We start from the raw sequence: 27183 nt of genomic DNA, 5'->3' as shown, positions 1-27183 counted from the left end.
TGGCCTTCACAGGTACTTAGCACTTTTTTGTATTAGATCTAAAAATAGACTCAGTTTAAGGGTTTTAACTTTACTTTAAGTACGGGTTAAGTATTTTTCATTGTTCAGTAAGGAGTTTTACAACTTTATCTTCCCCTAAAGTATGCTTAAGTATGGGTGGAATAATGTTAGAGTTCCCACCTTCCTGACCAAAGTCCCTTCATTGTTTTAAAATGGGGAATGGTCCTAACCTTAACCTTCTAAGGTAGAGTCTGAGAAATTTTAAGATTCACAAAAGATATAATTTGGCAGCTCCCCAAAAGACAGACAGTAGAGGGGAGAGATAGAAGTAATACTTGGGAGGCTATTGTATTTGTCCAGGTAAGGCAATGAAGGTTTAAATGAAGACTATAGCTATGGAGATGAGTCATGTGATGGAGTTTGGAGGTAGATACAACAAACCTTGAGAGGGATGAGAAAGTTAAATTTTGAGGACAAATCCAAGACTTCAAAATTGGATGTCTAAAGGATGGTAAATCTTTTGATACAAATAAAGAAGTTTAGAAGACAAATGTATTTTGAGTGACCAATGGCAATGAATTTTTCCAACACGTTTGTTGAGATTCCAATGAATCATCCAGTTGGTCATATCCTATAAGTAATTGGTCATGCTGAACTTGAACTCAAGAACTAGATTAGGACTGCACAAGAAGACTTAATAGTCAATCGGTATAGAGATGATCTGTAGACCAATGTGAGCTAATGAGATCTCCAAGGGGAGAGAAAGGAGAGAATGTCTAGGGCATGACCTTAGAGAGAACCTAGAATTAGGGAATTGTAAATAGATGAAGATCTGACTATGGCTCAGCCAATGGGAATAAGAAGCAGAAGGGAGATATCCCAGATTGTAGTACTATGCTGTTTCAGAAAGTAAGATGGGTCAGAATGGGTCCATGGGCCTCATTGTATGCCTATTGAAACATGAATCTATAAATGGATATACAGAAGGGGTTCCCAAGGACTCCACGTATGATCTGAGAAGGTTATTCTCAGAACTTTATCATTTGGAGACATCCTTTTGGAGCAGTAGAGAGCATTGTAGTCAGCGCGAGTGGGATCTAGGGAGAAGACAAATGAAAGCAAGCTCATTTCTTGTTCAGTCCAACTCATTCCCATACTCCCATTCTAGAGTGATATGAAGGTATAACCTAGTGTGACCTGTTGGCCAAACAATTTCCTCCTTTCTGATTTAGCACACACAATCAACACCTTCAGACATGCATGAGCACACAAAGAAACAGGGCTTCTTTTCCATTCCCATACACCCTTTCACATACCCATGAGCACACAACCCTCCCATTCTTGTACAATTACTTCCCGGAAACCCTGTGTGCCACAAAACAAAATGGGCTCTTGGGTTTTTCTGGAAGGCATGTGCCAAGAGGTGGGTAAAGAAAGAAAGGGAAAAGGTTGTCCCTCCTGCCCTTGACGAATTTATAATTTAGTGGGAGTCCAATATGCATTCAACTCTGCTCCTGATCTGTCATCAGATCCAGACTCTTGGGTCACCGCTGTGTGCATAAACCTTGGTCATTTATTTATAATTTTTAAACTCACAGCAATCCTGTCAGGCTTGTCCAATTATTCCCTTCATTTGCAATAGAAAAAACTGAGGCTGAAGGAGATGAAAGGATTTGTTCATTGCCACACAACTAGTGAGAGCCTGAGAAATGTAAGTCTTCCTCATTGCTAGCCTGGTGCTCTTCCACTAGCACACTGTTCATTGGCTGTTATATTTAAGCCTAATGTAGTTTCCTTTTTTCTCATTTAAGCAAGGCTAGTTTCAGTGTCAGTTGTCTAAAATCACAATTGCTTGCCCTGGTTGAGGTTTTCTAAGGTCCATTGGAACAAAATGCATCTGGCTGTAGCCACCTTTTAAAAAAGAACACTTTGGGAAGCTTGAGGTTTCAAATGTGTTTCTTGTAATGAGTGGGTTCTGATCACTCTCTTTACAATAATTTTCCATTTTACAGGTGAATTTGTTGCATTCACATTCATAGTTTTGATCGTTGTATTATTTCCTTCCATTCTATTCTCTTCAATGTCTTTCTCTTTTTGCTTCCCACCCTCTCTCTGCTGAAGATATGAACATGGATCCTGCGTCATTGTCCCATTGATCCTACTTACAAGTAATTGATTTGGTCCTCTTGTTCCCTGTAGCTGTGCAAATCATCGTTCTTTGTCTTTGAAGCAATTTAGAATTCATCTGGACTGTCAGGAGCTTAGTTTAGAAAGCCAGCTCTCTGGCCTTGAGGAATTTTCAACCTTAAAGATGGTGTGAGAAAGAAACGTCTGGACCAGATAGCTTTAACTAGCAGACTAGTCTACCAACGTTCGAGTACCACGGACAGCTCTGCAGCGAGTCCAAAGGAGTCCTTTGCCTCTTAAGGTTGATGTTCTAATTGAATTAGGCTCGCTCTCCTGCATTTCCACTCCAGTTTGGGGATGACAGAGCTTTTCTTTGGAGACATAATATTCAGAGAATCGTTTCTCCTGAGCTGATGGGTCTTCTGTGTTCTCTAAGTATTCCACAATACCTCCTCATTTGTAATCATCTAAAGGATGTAAAAAAGTTGGATTTTAGTTCTTTAAAAGAGAAAATGAGGGCTGGCCTTATACTCAGACTAGCTGGTGTGCTAAATTGTCACGACAGCATGAGCAACCATGGACATTTCAGGGTTCAACCGCTAAAATGGCCTGGAAAGGCGATTCATGTTCTTAGCAAATCTGAGGTCCGATTCAATGACCCATCCACGGTGTAGCAACGATTTACTAAGCACTTATTATCCGAGAGACACTCCAACAAGTGCTGAGGCTACAAAGAGCAAAAAAAAGCCTTCCTTTCCCTGTACTGGCTTACATTCTGTTGGAGAAGACCAACGAGGGTACAGCTGGAGACAAAATTCATGCAAAGCAGCAATCAGGCCGTTTGTCATGAAGCCTCTGATGGCGGGAGCGGAACTGCTGAAGATCTGGTTAGAAAGCCACTGTGGGGGGTGGTATTGAGCTGTCTGTCTGTTGAGAGGAACGGGAGACACCAAGATGGAGGGCAGAAACGGGCACATCCCAGTAATGACGGACAGACAGTTGAATAGCCTCCTTTGTTTAAGCACCGTTTTCAGAAGTCACAGATTGATCTTGTTTTCCAAATCTTCCCGATTGGAATCCAAATAAAGAAGAGATTTTATTTTCTTTGAATATATACGGAGGAACCCAGGACAAATTGGGCCCACTGGGAAAAGCAGCCATGGAAGACATGCTTGTGAGTTTGCCTGGGGTTTCATGGCAGGAATGGACCTCAAGACGGCAGTTCAAAAGTGTTGTCTCAGTTGCAACTCGATAGCGACATCTCTGGAAACCTTCCTTCGTAGTCGTCCTTGACTTGTTGGGTTGACTACTCTGACGACCCAAGGAGCTTGTGTGGTGTCACGACCAAATGGCCCTGATTCTCGCACAGCCCTCAGTTGCTTAGGTCTGCAGAAGTGGCCCCAGAATGTTTGGGGTCGCGGCTTTCCATAAACAGTTCTCTGGGGGAAAGTTAGGCCTCTTAAGAGATGTAACGCTCACATTCTACCTTCTATTGCAGGAATAAGCAATTTTCTCCTTGTCATAATTAGTGAAGATCTTGCACCCCCCGTCTGAGCTTTGGGATGTGGCGACTGTGAAGGGGGGGGGGGACATTGATTTTCAACGCAAGCTCTTCTGCCGAAGGGGACCGCCCCTTCATTGGCTTGCCGTCACCGTGCCAAGCAATCCCTGGTTTTGTTCTCTTCGCTTTATTTCCCGCTTATCCCCAAATGCTTGTAATTTCCCCTCAGGGAGGGCAAGGCGGTACAAGCCTCTAGCTACAGGCTTTTAGAGACCCATTTTGGTTCTGGGTCCTGAGTCACTGGGGAAGGCGGCGCCGAAGTCTGGGCGACTCTACATGCTCGTTTCCCAATGGAATCACGGGAGGGATTGTGTAATTGGGGCCTCTAAATGCCAGCTTCCCGTGTGTGTCCTCACAGCACACCCTTACAGTGCGGAGATCAAGTCTGGTGCGACCCCACCTCTCTTCCCACGGACAAGGCCGGGGAAGGTTTCTTTACTCAGGCATCTGCTTTTGCCTTTTACTTCTTTCACGGCTCGTGATCATTAATAAATCTCATCAAATATAATACTTGCCATACCTTCGGCACTCGTCCTGCAGTGTGCGTTGTGTATGCGTGTGTGAAGGGAGCCCTTTGTGAGCAAAATACCTAAAGAGAGCTCACATCTGTGGGCGCTACGTGGCTGAGGGCTACAGTTTGACCCACTGGGCCCTGTGGCAAGGCAGCGCCATCTGTAGGAGACTCCGCGGTCCTGCCTAGTCTTTGCAGGGGCGGCTCTCTAGCTGAGTCGTCTGGGTGGATACAACGCGGTCCAGGTCCGGAGCCATGAAGGAACTTGGCGGCAGATCCTCCACGTGGCAGGAAAGCCCTCCGAATCTCTTAGAGCCTCTTTTCATCGGTTCCCGAACATAAAAGAAGCATTGGGAAAGGAGGTGGGCGAGCGCGCGCACCCTCCCAGCCGGGTTTCTCATTTGGACGCCTGCAGGCCACTTGGTGTCCTCTGAGCAAGTGTGGAGCCGGAGGCCGCGACAACCGAGCCCATCCAGCATTCCCGGGAGCCGTCTCTAGGGACCAGGATCCTCTCTGGGGCCCCAGCTTGCATGAAGGATTCGAACTGGTATTTCCAGAGTCTGCAGAAGCCGCACCCTCTCCTTTTATAAGATGTAAAGGAATCATTTGGGTGATATTCAATTAGAAGGATTTTGCACGAATGAAACCAAGATTAAAAGGGAAACGGGGAAAAATTACAACACATTTCTCTGTAAATGGAGAACTAAGTCACACTGGTGAGAGTGCAAGCCATTGTGCAAATGAGAAATGGACAAAGGAGATGAATAAGCAAGTTTCAGATGAAATCGAAGCCATCCATAATCACATTAAAATGTGTCCTAACGAAGTTATAGCAACACTGAGGCACTACAGTCACTCCTAGCAGACCGGCCAATGTGACAGTAAAGGAAAGTGATAAATGTCGGAGGGGATGCGGCAAAATGGGGACACTCATGCATTGTTGGTGAAGTTGTGAACTGATTCCCCCATTCTGGAAGACAGTTTGGAACGATGGCCAAAGGGCGAGAAACAGTGCAGACCCTTTGACCTGGGAATACCACAAGTAGGCACTTAATGCAAAGGGAGAAAGGCCCTGCTGTGCAGAAATGTTTCTAGGAGCTCTTTTTGTAGCGGCACAGAATTGGAAAGTGAGGGGACGGCTGGAGATTGTGCTGCGTGCGGGGGATGGAACCCCTTCACGCTGTCGGAAAGAAGCAAGATGATTCCAGAAGAGAGCTGAAAGGCCTGCAGGAGCCGATGCAGAGCAAAGCAAGCAGAGCTGGGAGGACATTGTGCACAGTCACAGCCAATTGGACAATGATTATCTGTGCTAACTTGGCTCCTCTCAGCAGCGGGACAGTCTGGGACACCCTGAAAGACTCGTTTTACGTTGTTAACCCTCCCCTTCCGGCTTCGAATCAATAGTGTGTCTTGGCTCCAGGGCGGAAGAGTGGGAAGGGCTAGGCAGTGGGGGTTCAGTGACTTGCCCAGGGTCACACAGCCGGGAGGTGTCTGAGGCCAGATTGGAACCCAGGACCTCCCGTCTCTGGGCCTGACTCTATCCATTGAGCCACCCAGCTGCCCCTTCCTGAAAGACTCATGGTGGAGAAAGCTATTCCTCGGCAGGGAAGAGGCTGTTGGAGGCTCTGTGACATCCAGGCCTCTGGTTTGAGCTGTGTCTGCAGCGCTCAGGGGACCCAGCGGCTCCCTGACTGCGCCCGGCGTCTCCGCTCCCCCGCGTCAATTTGGGGGGGGGGGCCTGGGGGGGTGAAGGAAGGAGGGAGACAGGGGAGGGCGTGTCCCAAATCCCAGCGCCCTGCGCTCGCTCCTTCGGGCATGCTGTGCTAAGGCACGGAGGGCGGGAGCGGCCTTAGCTCGGCGCTGCTCTCTTCCCATGAAGCCCCATCCGATGAACCTAAAGTTTACACCGAGAAGCGCGTGGGCAGGAGTCTCAGGAAGGGGGCCTTGTTGGGGCAGTGACCTGGCGTCACGTTAGCCGGGGTGCCCTTTGACCTGACTCCCTCTCCAGGGGGGGCAGCAAATCACCCTATAAACGGGATGCCCCCGGGCAACCTTAGGTCAAACCCTGCTCTTCTCCGTGCAGACTCTGAGAAGGCAGAGAGTGCGGAAGGTGAGCCTGGTTTGAACCCGGTCCTGAGTGAATGGAAAGCGGAATCCCTCGAACTCGCTGTCCAGAGACCCAGCCAAGGACCTAAAGGATGTCCCCAGAGGCGTTTCCTCCTTCTTGCCAATCCGACATATCCGAAAGGCGGCTCCATGCGAATCAGCTAGTCCTGGCAGAAGGGATTGTGGGAAACTGCAGCCCACGTACGTCAGCGTGGGCCTGGGAAGCCGTTTACCTTCTGGTTATCTTCAGCTGCAGAATGGAGGAAGTGATGACCCTCCCCTCCCAGGATGGAGGAATGTGCCTGCCACACAGCAAGCACTTAAGGAATGCGTCTTCCCTCCCCTTTTCTCTTTGGAGCCTGGAGGGAAGATGCTTTGCTTATCAATGATGGGTCTTGATGTAGCATCCCAAGCATATTCACATCTATGAAATATAAATGACTGTATGATTACTGTGTCTCCAAGCATAAGGTGATACCAAGGAGGCTTGTGAATGTAACCTTGAACTGGCCATGCGGCCCTTGGCTAAGACAAACTCATTAACATGCTCGGACTCAATTCCCCGGGAAAGCGCGGTTTCCCATCTACACGCCCAAAGGTGTTCCCTCTGCCTTGCCACCCAATCTTAATTGTCTATACTTTGTGATGTGGGTACTGCGTGCTTGGGAGTACGGCCCAGGCAGGACAGGAATAAATCCAGAGGCAATCCCATGAACTTCCTCCTGGCCTTTCTCCCTTCCATGGAGCTCCACTGGGCTCCTCAATGACTCTGTCTCTCTCTTCTTGACCTTCTCCTTCCCCGAGGCTGTGACCATCTGGGCCTTCATTCTCTATCTTAATCTCCTCAACCACCTTGTATTCCATTATCCTCATTTTCCTCCTTAAGGAAAATCATAGGGGTTGCCTGCCCTATCCAATCACTGATTTGTCCGTGTCTTTCATTTCCACCCTGGTTCTCGGTTCCTACCTCTCCTTGGTCCCATCACAAAGGGGAGCCCCTTCCCTTGTGGGCCCCTGCTGGTCAGGGAAGTCCATTAAGGAAAACCCCACACTTGAAATAAGTCACTCAACATTCCAGATCTTTTGATTCCTCTTTAATGAATATAAAAATACCCCCTTTAAGCCCCTCCATTTGTCTGTGAGAAACCTGGAACCCCTTTTGGAAACTGCAAGCCTTGCTAGTAAACAGACCATGCCCAGCACCTTACGGACCATGCCCAGCACTTTGGGCCTTACTTTCTCTTGGCTGAAGATTTTTCTTGCTCACAATCCTGATCACCCTCTTCTAGATCCTCTTCAGCTTAGTAGCACCCTGTATAGAATGCTGGGCATAAAACCACACAACAGTCCATCTATATACATATTCATATACTTGTAAGTATCTCTTAGTGTACCAAGCTAATAAGAGTTGGGGGACTTCCCTGTTACTCGTTTACCTCATATCAAACTCATAGACCATCAAACCTCCTCGATCTTGTGCAGCTAGGATTAATTCTCCCCTTTTCTATTTTTAGCTAAACAAATCAAGAACTCAAAGCACCCCTACTTAACACTAAGTAAGAGAATTCATCAGTCACTTACTAGAGTAAATTCACACCTCCAAAGGTACTACCCTGCCCCTGGGAAGTCCTAGACAATTTGAAAGACTGTGATTGGTTCCCATAAAGTGGGGAAGGGACAGAAAGTAGTATGGAAAAGTACTATAAAAAGTCCTGAACTTCCTGTCCAAGGGACTTCTCCTTTGGCGTTAGTCTTTGAACTTGACTTTGGTGAGTTGGACTGAAGGAGGAGACTCTTTTCTTGGATCCTGTGTCAGCTTGCTGAGTGAGTAGCTGGTTTTCCTTTCTTGGCTTCTGGAGAGATTGATTCCAGAGATTCTTGCCTTGACTTTAGAGGAGGCTGCATTGTTGGAACCCTGGATGAAGACACCACCAGACATCTGGCTGAGGATTACCGGGAAATCCGAATGGGGACAAGGTACTTGGGAAAGCCCCTGCCAGGGCTGAGCCTCCCTTCACCAGAGAAGGACTGGTAGGCTTCTTAAAATCTGTCTCTTTAGCTACATTTTTCCACTTTCACTCTTTCTACCTCTTTGTAAATAAAGCTTCTAAAAGTCATTTTGACTTAAACTATAATATTTTTTAATTGGCCACCATAATATTACATAGAATTTTCATATTTTGCCTAAAGCTTAAATTTAAATTCTTACAACTCTTACAATGTTCAATCTAGCCTTGCCTCCCCTAGCTCATTTTGTGTTTCTGATACTGAGTTCTTGAAACCAAGGGTATGACTTTTTCCTTATCCAAATTTTATTTGATTTGGACTATTGTCCTAACCTTAGATAGTCTTCTTGAACTCTCACTTACCATATCACCCAATGTAGTATCTGCTGCTTTCACACTTCTGTCACTTGTTAATTTGATAACTATTGCACCTGTAAGGGGTAAATTTAGGGGTTTTGACTAATATATTATACTAATTGGTCACCAGGGATTAATTCAAATCCCAGTAAAAATACTCAAGTCAGTTTGGGAATTTTGTGGTAGTTTAATTAATATAGAGGGAAGGAATTAAGAATACGAGAGTGAGAAAGGGGTATAAGATTTCTCAGGCCCAGCCTAACCAAAGGGAGTTCAGAGACCTCAGCCACAAGGCCTCCTCCAAGATGAGGGGTCTCCTAGGAGGACAGTGTTTTAGGAAAGGGAAAGGGAAAAAAAAAGGAATCAGCCTAAACTCTGAGAGAGCTCAGAAAAGACGCCTCACCTGACCCATGGCAAGACACCAAGATGCCAAAATGCTGCCATGAGCCAAACTGCTAGTCGAACCCAATGTCTCTGAGAGAGAAACCCAGAGCTCAACTCCTCCACCACCAAAAAAAAAAAAAGCCACCTCTCTGCGAAAAGAGCCCGGAGAGAGGAAGTGACATGAAATATATACTGTTTTTTCATCACTTCCTGTGTCTCACATGTAGCAGTGGTAGCTTAAGCTTGACTTAGGATAGCCCAGGGGGCTGCCAGTTGTTTCTGATTTGTCATTTGCTAGCACACGTCTGTCACAGGCCATCCTCCTCAACACTTAATCCTTAAGTGGGGGTGTAGACATTCCTGATTTTGTTAGACTAAGTAGGGTGGAGTAATCTAAAGTTCACACACCTAAGCCTTTATCTAAGCCAATGATAGAAAATGATAAGTGGCACCAATCCAAGAAGAAATCCTGGGACACTGCAAGAGAGAAGGTCTTCCTTGTCCATTACTGAGAATCAGATCTGTGACAAAAATTTCACTTATTGGTTGCTCCCTCTTTTAAAACATAAAATTGTCATTGAACCAAATTAAGAATAATGGAGAAATTTCTGAAGCAAATCGAGAATAATGGAAGGAATTCCGCTTCCCTCTTCAGTAAACATGGCTAGGGCCAGGAAGGCAATCACGAGGTATACTACAGGTATTACAAATTTTCAACTCAAGGTAGGTCACCGAGCATCTATTAATTCTCTGCTATGTGGCAGTTAATGTTCTAGACACTTGGTGGATGCATTATTCATATTTGCACATAAGGTTCCCATTAGCCAGAGTCTGCTGAGCACTGAGAATACAAAGGAAGGACGAGCGACCCTGCGCTCAAGGGCCTCATAGTCTAATGGCGGCAACAGGGGGCATGGAGACCACTAGCACCATATACACAAAGTATAGAGACAGAAATCGCAGAGAGGAAGGCACTGACAGCTGTGTGACCCAGAACTAACCCGAGATGGGTAGAGGCTGAAAAGGCACTGGCTCGGGAGCCATAGTCCAAGTTGAGTCAGGCAGTCAGTGGACAGCCCTTAATATGTGGCAGGCACTGTGCTGGTCGGTGGGTCCAAAGAAAAGCAAAAAGGTAAGGTCTGTGCTCTCACGGAGAGCCTATTCTCCCGAGGGAGGCCATGGGGGCACGAATGCCAAACGCCGGTGTGGGCAGCGTAACTGAAGGCGACGGCTAGTGGCGGAAGCCGCTGGCATCGGGGATGAAGGAATTCCCCAGAAAGGTCATCAGGCACAAGGTGAGATATGCCCTGATGGCTAAAAGAATCAAGGGGAACAGGAAGTGAGGAGGGAGGCCATCTCCCGAGAAGCGGACTGCGTGTGAAGGAACATGGAATGGAGGCGGGGCAAGAAGCCCAGTTTGGCTGGATCCCAGATTGCCAGGAGGAGAATAAAGACTAGAAGCAGAGGGGAGGCCCAGCTGAGGATGGGAAGGAACATCTGGACCAGCGTTAGGAAGCCCCTTGAGTGGACTTGCACTCGGTCAGGAGAGAAATGCCATTGGAAGCCTAGTGGAGTAGCCGCGGGAACAGCCAGAAATCCTGGGCAGCTGTCCAAGTGCTGAGGATGACACAAGCCGGGAAATGCAGGGACAGCGATCACGGGAGTGCTGGGCAGGGAGCCTTCTGGGAAGAGTTCACTCACTAGTTCGTGGCTTCGGGCTCTCTGGTGCTTTGGGGGTTCCCTAGGAAAGACAAGGGGGTTAGAAGAAGCGGGAGTGGTGTCGGGCCCTACTCTTGGGCTCGAAGACCACAGCAGGCTGTGCTGGGATTTGCCAGCTCTCCCCCTTGGATGGCAATCTGGCCGATCTGGAGGACAGAGACGCCACCTCACTGCCAAAGGCCCATACGGTCAAAGCTGGGGGGCAGGCGGGGGGGTTAGCTGTGAAAGTGTGAAGGGAAAACAGGGTGCTTCCGAATGGATGCTCTCAGCTTGGGGTGCATCTTCTGGACATCAGCTAAAGGCAACGAAGCCCGACTGGTCTCTGGAAGGTCGCATTCTGAAGCGGAAAGCTTTGGGGCTCCCTGGGAAGGACCCCGATGTTATAAAGCACGGAGGAGCCAGGCTGCCGGTGAGCAGTGCCACGGAAGCAGCGAATTCGAACTTGGAGACACCTGGAGAGCCAGAGAAGACCAAGGGATCTTGTGCTCTTTGGCCCATGGAGACGTGACGGAAAAGCCCCACCGAGGCCCAACGCCACCATTCTTGGCAGTGTCCTGGCTCTGCCCAAAGGCCCTAACATGAGTCGCCCTGAGCCCGCCGTGGAGCCGGAGCTGACTGCGTTCCACTTGTCTATGGATTCAGATGGATTCTGAAAATCGTCTCCAGATACCAAAGAAAGTCTCCGACTTGTACACAGTGTCGGGTTCTCCCATCGGGATCAGCACTCCGACTCCTCTTCTGCTTCCAAAGGCTTGCCCTAGAATGAAGAGTCCCAATAAGAACCTCGTTCTCGGGGGCAGCTGGGTGGCTCAGTGGATTGAGAGCCAGGCCTAGAGATGGGAGGTCCTGGGTTCAAATCTGGCCTCAGACACTTCCCAGCTGTGTGACCCTGAGCAAGTCACTTGACCCCCATTGCCTAGCCCTTACCTCTTCTGCCTTGGAGCCAATACACAGTATTGACTCCAAGATGGAAGGTAAGGGTTTAAAAAAAAAAGAACCTCGTTCTCCTCGCCTCCTTCCCGTGCCTTCTTCACAGATTCCGCATAGAAAAGAAAACCTCCGGGATTAGATGAAGTCCACACGCGTACACACACTCTGACATATGAGGGTCCCAACAAGTCACTGTCTCAATCACTGTTTTTCAACCCCTCACCTTCCATCTTGGAGTCAATACTGTGTATTGGCTCCAAGGCAGAAGAGTGGTCAGGGCTAGGCAATGGGGGTCAAGTGACTTGCCCAGGGTCACACAGCTGAGAAGTGTCTGAGGCCAGATTTGAACCCAGGACCTCCCATCTCTAGGCCTGGCTCTCCATCCACTGAGCTACCCAGCTGCCCCCTCAATCACTTTTTTAAATGGCAGCCCACACTCCTTCCTACAAGCTTCTTTCTTCTGTAGTTCTGTCTTTCTGCTTCTCCAAGTACACTTACAGTATTTCCTTGAGACAAATATTGGGGGCAGGAAAGGTACTATTGTGTAACGCCATCATGCCAATTTCCTCTCCCCCAAAAAACTCCTTGTCCATTTCCTCGACCAGATCTGTCACGATCACATGACTGCTTCATTGGCTTCCCCTCTTATCTTTCCCCTCGTGCTCCCTCCGTTCCTGGGTTTCCTCCGAGGCACGTTTCTTCTTAACACATAGCACTCCTCCAGGCCCTTCTGATGCTCTGATTTCTCTGGACTACCAGCTCAGGCTTCGTGTCCTGTTAACACTTACCCCAAAGAAGATATTTGAGGGAGAGACAGAGAGACAGACAGAGACAGAGAGACAGAGAGAGAGAGACAGAGAGAGACAGAGACAGACAGTAAGAAAGAGACAGAGAGAGACAGAGACAGAGAGAGAGAGACAGAGAGAGACAGAGACAGACAGTAAGAAAGAGACAGAGAGAGACAGAGACAGAGACATAGAGAGACAGAGACAGAGACACAGAGACACAGAGACACAGAGACACAGAGACAGACAGAGAGAGACAGACAGTAAGAAAGAGACAGAGAGAGACAGAGAAAGAGTAAGAGAGACAGAGACACAGAGACACAGAGACACAGAGACAGAGAGACAGACAGAGACAGAGACAGACAGAGTAATGTAATGGTATTGCTGGGTCAAAGGGTTCTGTACTGTTTTATAGTCCTTCCAGGCATAGATCCAAATTGCTCTCCTGAGTGATTCACAACTCCCCCAAAAAGCATTATGTCCCATCTTTCCCATATCCCCTCCAAGTTTTGTCCTTTTCCTTCTCTGTTATAATAATCCGTCTGATAGATGTGGCATGGTACCTCAGAGTTGTTTTAATTTGCATCTCTCAAATGATAAGTGATTTAGATCCCTTTTGTATGACCATAGAGAGCCCCTTAATTACTTTGTGTGAGAACTGCCTGTTCATATCCTTGGCCATTTATTAATTGGGGAATGACTTGTATTCTTATATATTCAACTCATTTCTCTGTATTTGGGAAATGAGGCCTTTCTTGGAGAGACTTCTAAAAAAACTGCACCATAACTGAAGAGATCAGAACTAACGAACCCTGAGATGCTAAATATGAGCAAAAGTGATCCTGGTGGCAATGGTCAAGGGACAGTTGAAGCAAGATATAATTGCAAAGGCAGTTTTCTTGTTGTGGCCATATTAGGAATCCACAGGATTCATAATTACTGAAATCTTCAATAAAAGAAATGATTTGGGATTGAAAGGCTCAGTTCAGAGGGCAGGATACCAGTTGGAATTGGCTTCCCCCAAAAAAGGCATCTGCCAGCTCTCCAAAATCAACACTGCAGGCAGATTCATTCTCTACATGATACACAACCTTCACAGCAGGAAAAGGACACTATAGGTAAGATACATTGAAGAGGAAGCTCAGTGAAGCTCGTGCTACATCATAATTTCCAGGAGACACCTACATCTTGGGGCCACCTTGCTAAGATCATCAGCTGGAGGAATAAACATCCTGTCCCAAAAGTTTGGGCTTATCTTTATGGAAACACAACTTATAACTTGGAATGAACCATTGTGGGGCTTATCAGCAGTGTCAGTGAGATAATGGGTCCAGCTGCAAATAAAAGCTGAAGCTGCGAGCCCTAAGAGAAGAGGCTTTAAGGCTCCTTCCAAAACCTGTCTGTGTGTGTTTTCTCACACCTTTACTTTCTCTCCTCTCCCATATTTTGTGTCCGTGTCTTCCCTCACGGGTTAAGGACTCAGGTGTTTATATGTTCTGCAGGCTGCAACAATTATGATTGCTGTGTATTACTTTGCATCTTATTTGCCCTGTTTAGTGTCTGACACTCCTTCCCCCAATTTACTGTCTTTTCTCTCAGTCCCATCCTCCTTCTCTTATCCCCTTCCCCTCCTACTTCCCTGTAGGGTAGGATAGCTTTCTATGCTCAATTGACTGTGTATGTTCTTCTCTCATTAAGTCAATTCTGATGAGAATAAGTTTCCCAGCTTTCCTCCCCATCTCCCACCCCCCCACCCCATAGTAAATGCCCTTTCATGCCTGTTTTATGAGGGATAATTTACTCCAATTTATTTTTCCCTTCCCCCTCCTCTCAATCCATTCTTCTTTTTCATACCCTAATTTTATTTTTTTACATCATCCCATCATATTCAACTCAGACCCTTTGCCGTCTGTCTGTTTACTCCTTCTAAGTGCCACTATCATGACAAAGTTCTTTGGCATGACACAAATCATCTCCCCACGAAGGGGGGTATACAATTTAACCTACTGAATGTTTTATTGTCTTCTAGTTTGCTTTTTTACACTTTTCTTGAGGCTTGTATTGGACAGTTAAATTTTCCATTCAGTTCTGGTCTTTTCATCAGCAATGTCTGAAAATCCTGTTTCATTGAATAGCCATTTTTTCTCTAAAGGATTATGCTCAGTTTTTCTGGATACGTGCCATAAATATTTAGGGGACCTCGATCCCAGCTTGGAGCCCATGGACTCCAGTGATGCAATATAGAACTCAGAATCACTTGACTGACAGCATCAATGCCTGTACCATCACCATGGAGACCAGGAGGTCAGGGGAGACCGCATGATGTGTGAAAGCCATTCGCCAAGGAAAGAGCTGAGGTTTGCAAGTCCAGCTGGGCACTTGAGGAGCTCTCATTTCTCCACAACTAATGTCTGAACTAACTCTTCCTGAGCCCTCTTACCTTGTCTGGTCTTCTCTGGCAAGGAGGGAACCTCATAGGCTGCACTGGGGGACCCATCCTACCTCAAGTTACTGTGCAGCTAGGATTAACTCTCCCCTTACCTATTCTTAGCTAATCAAATCAAAAACGTAAAGCACCCTACTTACCATTAAGTATGAGAGTTCAGAGTCACTTACTAGAGTAAGCTCACACCTCCAAAAGCCACTGCCTGCCCCCTTGGACAGTGCTAGGCCAACTGAAAGACTACCATTTGTTTCTGTGAAGAGGAGTGACAGGAAGTGATGTGGAAAAGGGGGTATCAAGAGAGACCAACATGGTCTGGAACATCATTCTTTTCCTGGCATTTGGAGTGAGTGGCTGAGATTCCTGCCTTGGCTTTGGAGGAGGCTGCATTGATGGAACACTGGCTGAAGACACCACCAGGACCTCTGGCTAGGGATTACTGGGAAATCCACATAGGGATAGAGACTTGGGGAAGTCCCTGCTGGGGCTGAGCCAGACTTTACCAGAGAAGGGCTGGTAGGCTTGTTAGGAATCTGTCTCTTTATCTACATTTTATGCTTTCACTCTTTCCACCTCTTTGTAAATAAAAGCTGCTAAAAGTCATTATGACTTAAGCTATAATGTTTTAAAATCAGTGACCACAATATTATTTTATAACTCTCATATTTAGTTAAAAAATTAAATTTAAATCTTACATTACAAAGGTTGAAACCTGATTTCTTGTTTCATTTCTCTTTACTAATAAATGCATATAAATCTAGTAATAAGCCTTTGGGATTAATTTTTATTTATAACATGGGTAAGTGATTCTTGGTGAAAGTTCTTGCTCCTTTGTCCTCTGGAATATCATATTCCAGGTCTTCCAAGCCTTTAATGTACATGCTGCTAATAGGTCTTGTGTTATCCTGATTATGGCTCCATGATGCTTGAGTTGTTTCTTTTTGGCTGCTTGCAATATTTTTTCCTTGATCTTGGAGTTTGGGAATTTGGCTACAATATTCCTAGGAGTATATTTTTGAGATCTCTTTCAGGGGGCGATCAGTGGATTCTTTCAATTACTATTTTTTCCTCTGATTCTAGAATATCAGAGAAGTTTTCTTTGATGCTTTCTTTTTTATTTTTAAGAATATTTTTCCATGGTAACATGATTCATTTTTTCTCCCTCTCCTCTTCCCTCCTCCCTCCTGGAGCTGACAAGCAATTCCACTGGGTTATACATGTGTTATTCTTTGATGATTTCCTGAAAGATGATGACTAAACTCATTTTTTGATCATGGCTTTCAGGTAGTCCAATAATTCTTAAATTATTTCTCCTGGGTTTTTTTCCCCAGGGAAGTTGTTTTTCCTATGAGATATTTTCTTCCACTTTCCCCTTTTTTCTACTTTATTTGATTATTCCTTGATAGCTAATGAAATCATTAGCTTCCACTTGCTCAATTCTAACTTTTTTCTTGAGTCATGGTTTTCTTGAGTGAGTTTTTGTATCTCCTTTTCCATATGGCCAAATTGACTTTGAAATGCATTCTTTTCCTTAGTGAGTTTTTGCACCTCTTTTTCCAAAGGGCCAATTCTATCTTTCAAGAAGTTTTTGTCTTCAGTGCATTTTTGTGTATCTTTTTTTTTCCACTTGACCAATTCTATTTTTTAAGAAGTTTTTCTTGTCTTTCGATTTGTATGCCTCATCGATCAATTGGTCTATTCTGTTTTGGGGGGTATTGGTTTCTTTAGTATTTGTGTGACTCCTTTACCAACCTTTTGACACCTTTTTCATGATTTTCCTGTCTCACTTTCATTCCTTTTCTCACTTTTTCTTCTACTTCTCTTATTTGATTTTTTAAATCCTTTTTGAGTTCCTCCATGAATTCTTTATGGATTTAAGAACAATTCCTATTTGTCTTGTGGGTCTTAGATGCTGCAGTATTCACTTTGTTTTCTTCTGAGTTTGAGTCTCCCCTGCCACCAAAATAACATTCTATGTTGAGTTTCTTTTTTTATTGTTTGCTCGTTTTCCTGCATTTTCCTTTTCTTTTAGTTTAAAATAAACTATTAAAGTTGGGCTCTATAATGGGAGTAAAGGGTGCAATCTCCCAAACTTCAGGTTCCTTGTGCAAAATTCCTTCAGACATGTCACTGTGGATCTATCTGCTTTCAGTTCTTCCAAGGTCGTATAATGTAAGGAGTGCCATGTCTAATAATATTCTCCCAGCTGGTGCTCTGGTGTGTGAGCAATGTCAAGCACTCCTTTATTCTTTGGAAGTGTGACCAGAGTCCCCTGCTGCCCCGTGACTGGAAGCACTGGTGGGTGCTGGTACTCCTCCTCACCCTGCAGAGCTGTGACCCGGCTCTGCATTTGGGCAATGAGACAAAAATCTTGCACCCAGAGCCATCAAAGGGACATCTGTAATCTCCTTCTGAGCAGCTGTCTGCCCCCCGCTTACCATTAGTGGCTAAGAGTTCCAGAAGCTTGGTGTTGCCTTCGTGGGGTCTGCCCTGCTGCATGGCACTCCATCTCTACCCTGGCACACCAGATTCTTCATGCCAGACTTGTAAATTGTTTGGGGCTGAAAAATTACTTCACTTTGTCTTTTCTAGGTTTATGCTGCACCACAATCATTTTGAGGCATTGTATCATTGCTTTTTGGAGGGCCATTTGATAGAAATCAGACAGGTCCCTGTACCTTCTCTGCCAACGTGGCTCTACCCTCCTCTTTCACACATTCTTGAAGAAGAGGCCAGAATTAAATGGAAAATGTGATTTTTAGAATAAGACAAAACATAAGAAGGTAAGAAGAGAGAGCCATAGAAAAGGTTGAATAAGGTCAAACTGTTTACTTCTCCTGTGAGAAATGCTGTATTTAAAGCTTAAGAGAGATTTCATTACTTTGGTGGTTCAAAGGAGCACTTATAGATAGAAACATCAAGGCTGAATCAAATATAATGGAATGAGTCAAAAAATAAAAGAAAGAAGGAAGGAAAGAAAGAAGGAAGGAAAGAAGGAAAGAAGGAAAGAAAGAAAGAAAGAAAGAAAGAAAGAAAGAAAGAAAGAAAGAAAGAAAGAAAGAAAGAAAGAAAGAAAGAAAGAAAGAAAGAAAGAAAGAAAGAAAGAAAGAAAGAAAGAAAGAAAGAAAGAAAGAAAGAAAGAAAGAAAGAAAGAAAGAAAGAAGGGAGGGAGGGAGGGAGGGAGGAAGGAAGGAAGGAAAGAAGGGAGGGAGGGAGGGAGGGAGGGAGGGAGGGAGGGAGGAAGGAAGGAAGGAAGGAAGGAAGGAAGGAAGGAAGGAAGGAAGGAAGGAAGGAAGGAAGGAAGGAAGGAAGGATTGACAATAATGATCTCAACGTTAAGGACCAAAATAGATCTAAAAGAGATAAATATGGAAACTACATTATATTAAAAGGTATATATAATAGAGCTGAGAAAATTGGAAGATGGTATGGGAGAGATTAGGTTTGAATCAACATCTCACACCCTATACCAAGATAAACTCAGAATGGGTGAATGACTTGAACATAAAGAAGGAAACTATAAGTAAATTATGTGAACACAGACTAGTATACATGTCAGACCTTTGGGAAAGGAAAGACTTTAAGACCAAGCAAGACTTAGAAAAAATGACAAAAAGTAAAATAAATAATTTTGATTACATTAAATTAAAAAGGTTTTGTACAAACAAAACCAAAGCAACCAAAATTAGAAGGGAAGCAACAAATCAGGTTAAAAAATCTTCATAATAAAAACCTCTGACAAAGGTCTAATTACTCAAATTTACAATGAGCTAAGTCAATTGTACAAAGATCCAAGCTGTTCTCCAAATGATAAATGGGCAAGGGACATGAATAGACAATTTTCAGATAAAGAAATCAAAGCTATTAGTGAGCACATGAAAAAGTGTTCTAAATCTCTTATATTCAGAGAAATACAAATCAAAACAACTCTGAGGTATCACCTCACACCTAGCAGATTGGCTAACATGACAATTATGGAAAGTAATGAATGCTGGAGGGGATGTGGCAAAGTAGGGACATTAATTCATTGCTGGTGGAGTTGTGAATTGATCCAATCATTCTGAAGGGTAATTTAGAACTATGCCCAAAGGGCGATAAAAGACTTTCTGCCCTTTGATCCAGCCACAGCACTGCTGGGTTTGTACCCCAAAGAGATAATAAGGAAAAAAACTTGTACAAGAATATTCCTAGCTGCACTCTTTGTGGTAAAGTAAATTAAGGTAAAATTTAGGGTTACTGACTGAATATAGTATATTAGTGGTCACCAGGGATTAAAATTCAATCCCAATAAAATACTCAAGTCCGTTTGGTATTTTATGGTGGTTTAATTACTATAAAAGGAAGAAATTAAGAAGGAAAAGAAGGAAAGGGTATAAGATTTTCTACACTTTGGCCTAAGCCAAGGGGAGTTCAGAGGCCTCAGCCAAGGGGCCTTCTCCAGAAAGCCAAGGGAAAGGGGAGTCAGCCATATTACTCACCAAGTCTGCCAAAGCTGCAAGCACACCAAATGCCACCAAGAGCTCTCAACACTGCTGAGCATGATCACAGGAAAATGACAGGAAATATAAAAGCAGTTCTTTGCATCACTTCCTGTGTCTCACATGTACCAATGTGCTGGGGGCCATCAGACCATGACACCTTGACAGAGTCACGCGTGGTAGCTGGGGAGACCACAGAGTGGTCCTTGGCGAGATATGACTGCCTGCTCTATCCCCTTTGAATGACCCCTTTCATCAATGCCCCTTACCTATGAATTGACATGATTATTATTCCTCCTAGTCTCAGAAGGAATAATGCAAGAGCAAAACACCTGTACCCCAAGTCCCCCCAAATCCCCAAAAATCAGACCCTCAAACCCAATCCCAAAAGACTATCATGGGTTAACTTTGACTTAGGTACATAATTCCCAGTGAAACCCGAGTGACAAGCCAAGCCCAGAACTTTCTCACGAAGGCAGCACACAAGTCAATCCTAGAGTCCCAAGCAATAAGTGCAGGTACAGTACAGGTACAGTACAGGTACACTACGCTTCAGTATGCCTCAGTGACTCCATTACACAAATCAGGAACTCAAACTCCCTAGTGAGCCACCTGTAATCACAGCACAAGAAGATAGACTGTTAATCGGGTGATTTGTTGAAAGTTGATGTATCCCTTTCCCAATTATCTCTCTTTGATTTTGTGTATCTGCATGCCAAGAGAATGGGTATGAAAATAAAGATCAGACATCGGGAGAGCAGAGCAGCTGTCAGATGCAAAGCAATCCCATGGCTGTTATGATTAACTGTCTTCCATTTGTTGTTTATTTTATGTTATTTATTTGAACCGATTGTTCACCACCTGTCGGGAACCCTGGAGTCCCAAGTGGGGCTGGACCCTGACCGCGGCATTCTGGCACCGGAACAGCTCTAGGTAAGTCCCCTTCCCCTTGCCCTAAAAGTTTCAAACGGATCAGGTTCTCCCCCCAGAAGAGGTCCCGGGCTCCCCTGTGGATAGAGCAGGGTTTGGGGGGAGTGATGCACGGCCCCCCAATATAAGAGGGGCGGGCTCCCAAGGAGGAGCGGTGTCAGAACAGGCCGCCATGGGACCCAGTGAGTTAAAAGAAAGCAAGCATTTCACAGCTGTCTAAGTTCTTGGAGTTTATTCAGAATTGCAGTCTGTGGTTCCCCAACGTAAGGATGATAGATTTAGACACAGAAGAAACAATCAGCGCTGACTTAAAAGCTTATAACAGCCCTGTTCGGGCTAGACAGCCACCAGCAACCCCCCACCTGAGGGAAGGAGGAGTGAATGGACGGGAAGGAGGGGTCCCCCTCCCTCCTCCTCCTCCACGACCCCCAGATCCTCGGCTGTAGCCCAGAAAAGCCCATTTGTCAACCCCGTCACCTACCTTTTCAAACAAGGCTGGTGGAGCCCAAAGCTTTTTCCACCCGTCCCAGTCTCACAGGGATGCGCCTTGGAAAGAGCAAGATGGATTTTCCCTTCTTTCTTTCTTCCTCAAGATCTTGCGTGAACACGTCAACTCTTACAAGCCCGCTTCCCTGAGTCCGTGTTTAATGACTGTCACGTGGGATGCACCGTGTGTCTGCGTCCTAAGTTTTGTGTTCGCGGCTCCTTAATTGGTCATTTGCAGAAATTGCTTCAGAGCCCGTCTGTGCCGTAACCGTCTCTCCTCTTGTTTTGGGGAGGGCCCGCCCAGAAGATAAGGAGGAAAGTGATTTGGGACACACAGAAGGCGCGTTTGTCCCCCAAACCGGCTGTTCTTTTACAACTGATATCAAAGATCTACACGGGCGACCTGGGGAGCGGCTAGTTAGTCTGAAGCGCGCTGGCGTAAGTGGGGTTTGTGGCGACGACTGAGCCCAGGTGGAAGCGGCGCGCTTGCTCAGTGCAAGCCAGAGGACCGATAAGAGCGCGCGAGCGCGCGCGTGCAGTACGTCCAGACTGGCGGGAGGTGACCAACTCAGTCTGACGCCAAGAGGGGTTTCTAAAAGGCAAAAGCCGCCCTGGATGCTTAGTAAGACGGGCGACGTCTCTGCGTCAAACTCAGCCAGACACGAGTTGTAGCAGAGAACTCCTTCTAAGGTTGGATTTCCAAGTGAGTGAGTGCTGAGTGCGGGCGCCGGGATTGGAGGAGCTCAGGACTGGCGGTTAGCACGAGGGAGTTTGCAGCGCTGTGAAGCGCGTGATGTGCGGCTTCAGACAACGTCATTCCTGATTGGGAAGACGCGTGCTATGGACTAAGGAGAAACTCGCATCTATTCCAGTATGTTTTGTTATGATGTCATCACAGACGCGCACAAAGTAGGTGTGACACTGGGCTGCGAAGCGCGGTCACTTTTATGCAGATTGTGCGCGGTGCTCCTGGCAGAGGAAGTCTGAGCAGCCCAGGAGTCAAGTTAGGTTTCGTTATTGGGCTATTAAATAAGGCAGTCGCCTCCCCCTACTTATAGGAAGAGTGATAGCGCCCCAAACGGAAGGTTCTGTCCTGCTTGGAGCGGAAGGTTGGAAGGAAAACTGGAACCTTAAGGAAACACTGTCAGGGAACTTTAAACAACGTGAGTCTGGAAGGTGTGAAGTTCTTAATTGATATATTGGCAGTGATTTAATAGCAAGGTTTTAAAAGCATGTAACTAAAGCGTTAAAAAAGGATTGGACAGAAAGGAAAGATCTCAGACTACAAGTGCAGTCAAGCAGCTACTGTCTTGGATACGTTCCAAAAGTGATTCAGCCCCTTCCTCAGGTACAGGACGGAGAACAAAAGGGCTCGCAATTATTTTACATTTGTAATTAAGGGACCAACACAAGAAGACATTTTAAACAGATAAAGGTTTCCAGCTACCTTAGCTAAACTTTAGAGATATAATTTGAAAAACCTGGTTAGCTGGAATAAATCTTGACCTGATAATAAGACATCTCACAACTGAGGCTTAAAGAATGAACAGGAAATTTAAGAGTTTATTCGAGTTTGCCTAAATATTATAATTTCCGTAAACTACTACTAAGAAAAAATGTGAGCTTTTCTAGAAGCAGACAGAAATAAAAGGGTTTTTAATTGAAACTGCACAATTTGGCTGTGTGATACAACTGCAAAAGTCCAAACTATGAATCCAGAATCCTAAAGAAGCTCAGGTTAGAGAACATGCCTTCCTTTGAATAACAACAATTGATATACTACAGTTAATTAAACAAAAATAAAAATGCAATGATTTATGAATAATTGGATTAACCATTTAAGATGCTGATGTGAATAGATTAGAATGGAAAAAACTTATGGTTCAAACTTCTGAGAAAATATCTGGATTGCTTTTCATACATCAACAGGTCAGATTTTTCTATCAATGCTTCTGTGTGCACCGTAATACATTCATGATAGAAATTTAAGATCCCATTTTGAGAAGCTAAGTATATTAACTCCTCAAAGGAACTGTTTAGAATCACTAGGATACAAACGTGATGGCTCCTTCGGAGTCCCTGCCACCCCCCCCTTCTTTCTGCCCACAGCTAGAGTTAAGTCATCACTCACTAGCTGGCAAACAGAAGCAGTTTTTGATTACAAATCATTTCATTGATTATTGGAAAAGGGATCCCATTACCCACCTACATGTATGGGAATCCACATAATTTTGAAAACAATAATCCTGTGACTTTACAATAATACTATTAAAGATTATTTTAATTTCTGAGTAAACCTGTTTCATCACACTCCCCCCCCTCTTTCTCCCATTACAGCAAGTTACCTGCTACCCCTCCCTCTTCCTCTACAGTAAAGAGAATTCTTAGAGAGCACACAAAAGTTCCATCATACTCATTCTACATAGACTTTAAGAAAGGACAGGACAGCTTTCCATCACTGTAGTGACAAGTATATAAATCAAGCTTCTATGCAGCAAAGTTAGCGAGAACCTTGCATTGATTTGGGGCAAATAGTTTAACAACTGCTACGTTATGTAGACACGCAAGCAGCCTGTTTCCAAACATGACAACTGGAGGATTCTTGATAAAGGGTAGTTTTTGTTCCTAAAAAATAATCATCACAGCCACACCCGTGATCTCTTGCTTTTACTGCTTTTGCCGCTTAGTCTATGCATGTATATTCTTAAACAACATCCTTTCCCTGCATTCCTTCCTGAGATTCTGATTGGCCTACAATTAAGTGTTACCAATATAATTTAGTTATTTATGAGGGAAAGAGCATTAAACTTTTTCAGCAAAAGGTTAAGACGTCAGGACATGTATATCTCCTGAAGTAGGAGAATTTACTTCACAACATATGTTAGCTCTCCCAGAATTTCTCTCAATAAAAGGACTTATCCAAAGCAACACGGCCCCCAGAGATCAGAGTCCCGACAAACAGGATCCATGAAGATGAAAAGAAAATCAGCTCAAGTGTCATCCATGTTACTAACTGCTATTTGGAATAGATGTTACATCCTGCCCATCCGGGTAGCCTTGCAGAGCTTTTCCAATCAGCCTTCGCTTCCTCCCGCACTACTGCGGCGCACTATGCTCTCTGCCTCTCCCAACCTTCAAAACACATAATGGCCCAACACGTACGTCCAAAGCTCTTGCTAATTTGAAATCAATAAAAAAAGGCAAAAGGTCCATTGGAAACGTATCATCATTAATCATCGGCAGCCCCAGCCCTCCTTGGGGCGAGGATCCGTGTGTGTCTCCCTCAGCTACCCTCATACACACTTGGGTTCCAGAAGGTCCGCCCATCCCTGCCGTGACTCCCATCCCAGCAAGCCTGGGAGAACGCAGAGACTGTGCTGAAACAAGAAGATGCTCTGCCTCCGTGGGGACAAATGGGACGCGTGCAGCCCCAGCAGAACAAAGAGTGGACGAGCAACAACGTGCGCCTCCTGACTGTACTAGTGCCTTAATCCGTGCCATGCTAGCCACTTCATCTGCACTCCTGGCGTGTCTGCCATGGAAGCCTCATCCCTCATCTCTCACCTCTCACCTCTCATCCCTCATCCCTCATCTCTCACCTCTCATCTCTGACCTCTTATCTCTCACCTCTCATCTCTGACCTCTCACCTCTCATCCCTCATCTCTGACCTCTCACCTCTCATCCCTCATCTCTGACCTCTCACCTCTCATCCCTCATCTCTGACCTCTCATCTCTGACCTCTCATCTCTCACCTCTCACCTCTCATCTCTGACCTCTCACCTCTCATCCCTCATCTCTCACCTCTCATCTCTCACCTCTCATCCCTCACCTCTCATCCTCATCTCTCACCTCTCACCTCTCACCTCTCATCCCTCATCTCTCACCTCTCATCTCTCACCTCTCATCCCTCATCTCTCACCTCTCATCTCTCACCTCTCATCCCTCACCTCTCATCTCTGACCTCTTATCTCTCACCTCTCATCTCTGACCTCTCACCTCTCATCCCTCATCTCTCACCTCTCATCTCTCATCTCTGACCTCTTATCTCTCACCTCTCATCCCTCACCTCTCATCCCTCATCTCTCACCTCTGACCTCTCACCTCTCATCCCTCATCTCTCACCTCTCATCTCTCACCTCTCATCCCTCATCTCTCACCTCTCATCCCTCATCTCTCACCTCTCACCTCTCATCCCTCATCTCTCACCTCTCATCTCTCACCTCTCATCCTCATCTCTCACCTCTCATCCCTCACCTCTCATCTCTGACCTCTTATCTCTCACCTCTCATCTCTGACCTCTCACCTCTCATCCCTCATCTCTCACCTCTCATCTCTGACCTCTTATCTCTCACCTCTCATCCCTCACCTCTCATCCCTCATCTCTCACCTCTCATCTCTGACCTCTCACCTCTCATCCCTCATCTCTCACCTCTCATCCCTCATCTCTCACCTCTCATCCCTCATCTCTCACCTCTCATCTCTCACCTCTCATCTCTGACCTCTTATCTCTCACCTCTCATCTCTGACCTCTCACCTCTCATCCCTCATCTCTCACCTCTCATCCCTCATCTCTCACCTCTCATCTCTCACCTCTCATCCCTCACCTCTCATCTCTGACCTCTTATCTCTCACCTCTCATCTCTGACCTCTCACCTCTCATCCCTCATCTCTCACCTCTCATCTCTGACCTCTTATCTCTCACCTCTGACCTCTCACCTCTCATCCCTCATCTCTCACCTCTCATCTCTCACCTCTCATCCCTCATCTCTCATCTCTCACCTCTCATCCCTCATCTCTCACCTCTCATCTCTCACCTCTCATCCCTCATCTCTCACCTCTCATCTCTCACCTCTCATCCCTCATCTCTCACCTCTCATCCCTCACCTCTCATCTCTGACCTCTTATCTCTCACCTCTCATCTCTGACCTCTCACCTCTCATCCCTCATCTCTCACCTCTCATCTCTGACCTCTTATCTCTCACCTCTCATCCCTCACCTCTCACCTCTCATCTCTGACCTCTCACCTCTCATCCCTCATCTCTCACCTCTCATCCCTCATCTCTGACCTCTCACCTCTCATCCCTCATCTCTCACCTCTCATCTCTCACCTCTCATCTCTCACCTCTCATCCCTCATCTCTCACCTCTCATCTCTCACCTCTCATCCCTCATCTCTCACCTCTCATCTCTCACCTCTCATCTCTCACCTCTCATCCCTCACCTCTCACCTCTCATCCCTCACCTCTCACCTCTCATCCCTCACCTCTCATCTCTGACCTCTTATCTCTCACCTCTCATCTCTGACCTCTCACCTCTCACCCCTCATCTCTCACCTCTCATCTCTCACCTCTCATCCCTCACCTCTCACCCCTCATCTCTCACCTCTCATCTCTCACCCCTCATCTCTCACCCCTCATCTCTCACCTCTCATCTCTCACCTCTCATCCCTCACCTCTCACCCCTCACCTCTCACCCCTCATCTCTCACCTCTCATCTCTCACCTCTCACCTCTCATCCCTCACCTCTCACCTCTCATCCCTCATCTCTCATCCCTCATCTCTCACCTCTCATCTCTCACCTCTCACCCCTCATCTCTCACCTCTCATCTCTCATCTCTCACCTCTCATCCCTCACCTCTCACCCCTCACCTCTCACCCCTCATCTCTCACCTCTCATCTCTCACCTCTCATTCCTCACCTCTCACCTCTCATCTCTCACCTCTCATCTCTCACCTCTCACCTCTCATCCCTCACCTCTCACCTCTCATCTCTCACCTCTCATCTCTCACCTCTCACCCCTCACCTCTCACCTCTCATCTCTCATCCCTCACCTCTCACCCCTCACCTCTCACCCCTCATCTCTCACCTCTCATCTCTCACCTCTCACCTCTCATTCCTCACCTCTCACCTCTCATCTCTCACCTCTCATCTCTCACCTCTCATCCCTCATCTCTCACCTCTCACCTCTCATCCCTCACCTCTCACCTCTCATCTCTCACCTCTCATCTCTCATCCCTCATCTGTCACCTCTCATCTCTCACCTCTCATCTCTCATCCCTCATCTCTCACCTCTCACCTCTCATCCCTCATCTCTCACCTCTCATCTCTCACCTCTCACCTCTCATCCCTCATCCCTCACCTCTCATCTCTCACCTCTCACCTCTCACCTCTCATCCCTCATCTCTCACCTCTCATCCCTCATCTCTCATCTCTCACCTCTCACCTCTCACCTCTCATCCCTCACCTCTCATCTCTCACCTCTCACCTCTCATCCCTCATCTCTCACCTCTCACCTCTCATCCCTCATCTCTCACCTCTCATCTCTCACCTCTCACCTCTCATCCCTCATCCCTCACCTCTC

General features: G+C 46.0%; 1 long non-coding RNA gene across 1 annotated transcript in view; it reads right to left on the bottom strand.

Annotated features, from left to right (window-relative positions):
* LOC130458795 (uncharacterized) overlaps positions 1–22639 on the bottom strand; it is a 36236-nt gene extending 13597 nt beyond the window's left edge. Inside the window, exon 1 of the long non-coding RNA XR_008918174.1 lies at positions 20819–22639. This is a non-coding gene — a long non-coding RNA (uncharacterized LOC130458795). The remainder of the gene's footprint in view (positions 1–20818) is intronic.
* Positions 22640–27183: the final 4544 nt, after the last annotated feature.

The sequence above is a fragment of the Monodelphis domestica genome, chromosome 4 (genome assembly GCF_027887165.1).
Source record: "Monodelphis domestica isolate mMonDom1 chromosome 4, mMonDom1.pri, whole genome shotgun sequence".
NCBI classification, from domain to species: Eukaryota; Metazoa; Chordata; class Mammalia; order Didelphimorphia; family Didelphidae; genus Monodelphis; species Monodelphis domestica.
The sequence above is the reverse complement of the archived record's forward strand: the minus strand, read 5'-3'. Positions and strand labels throughout refer to the sequence as shown.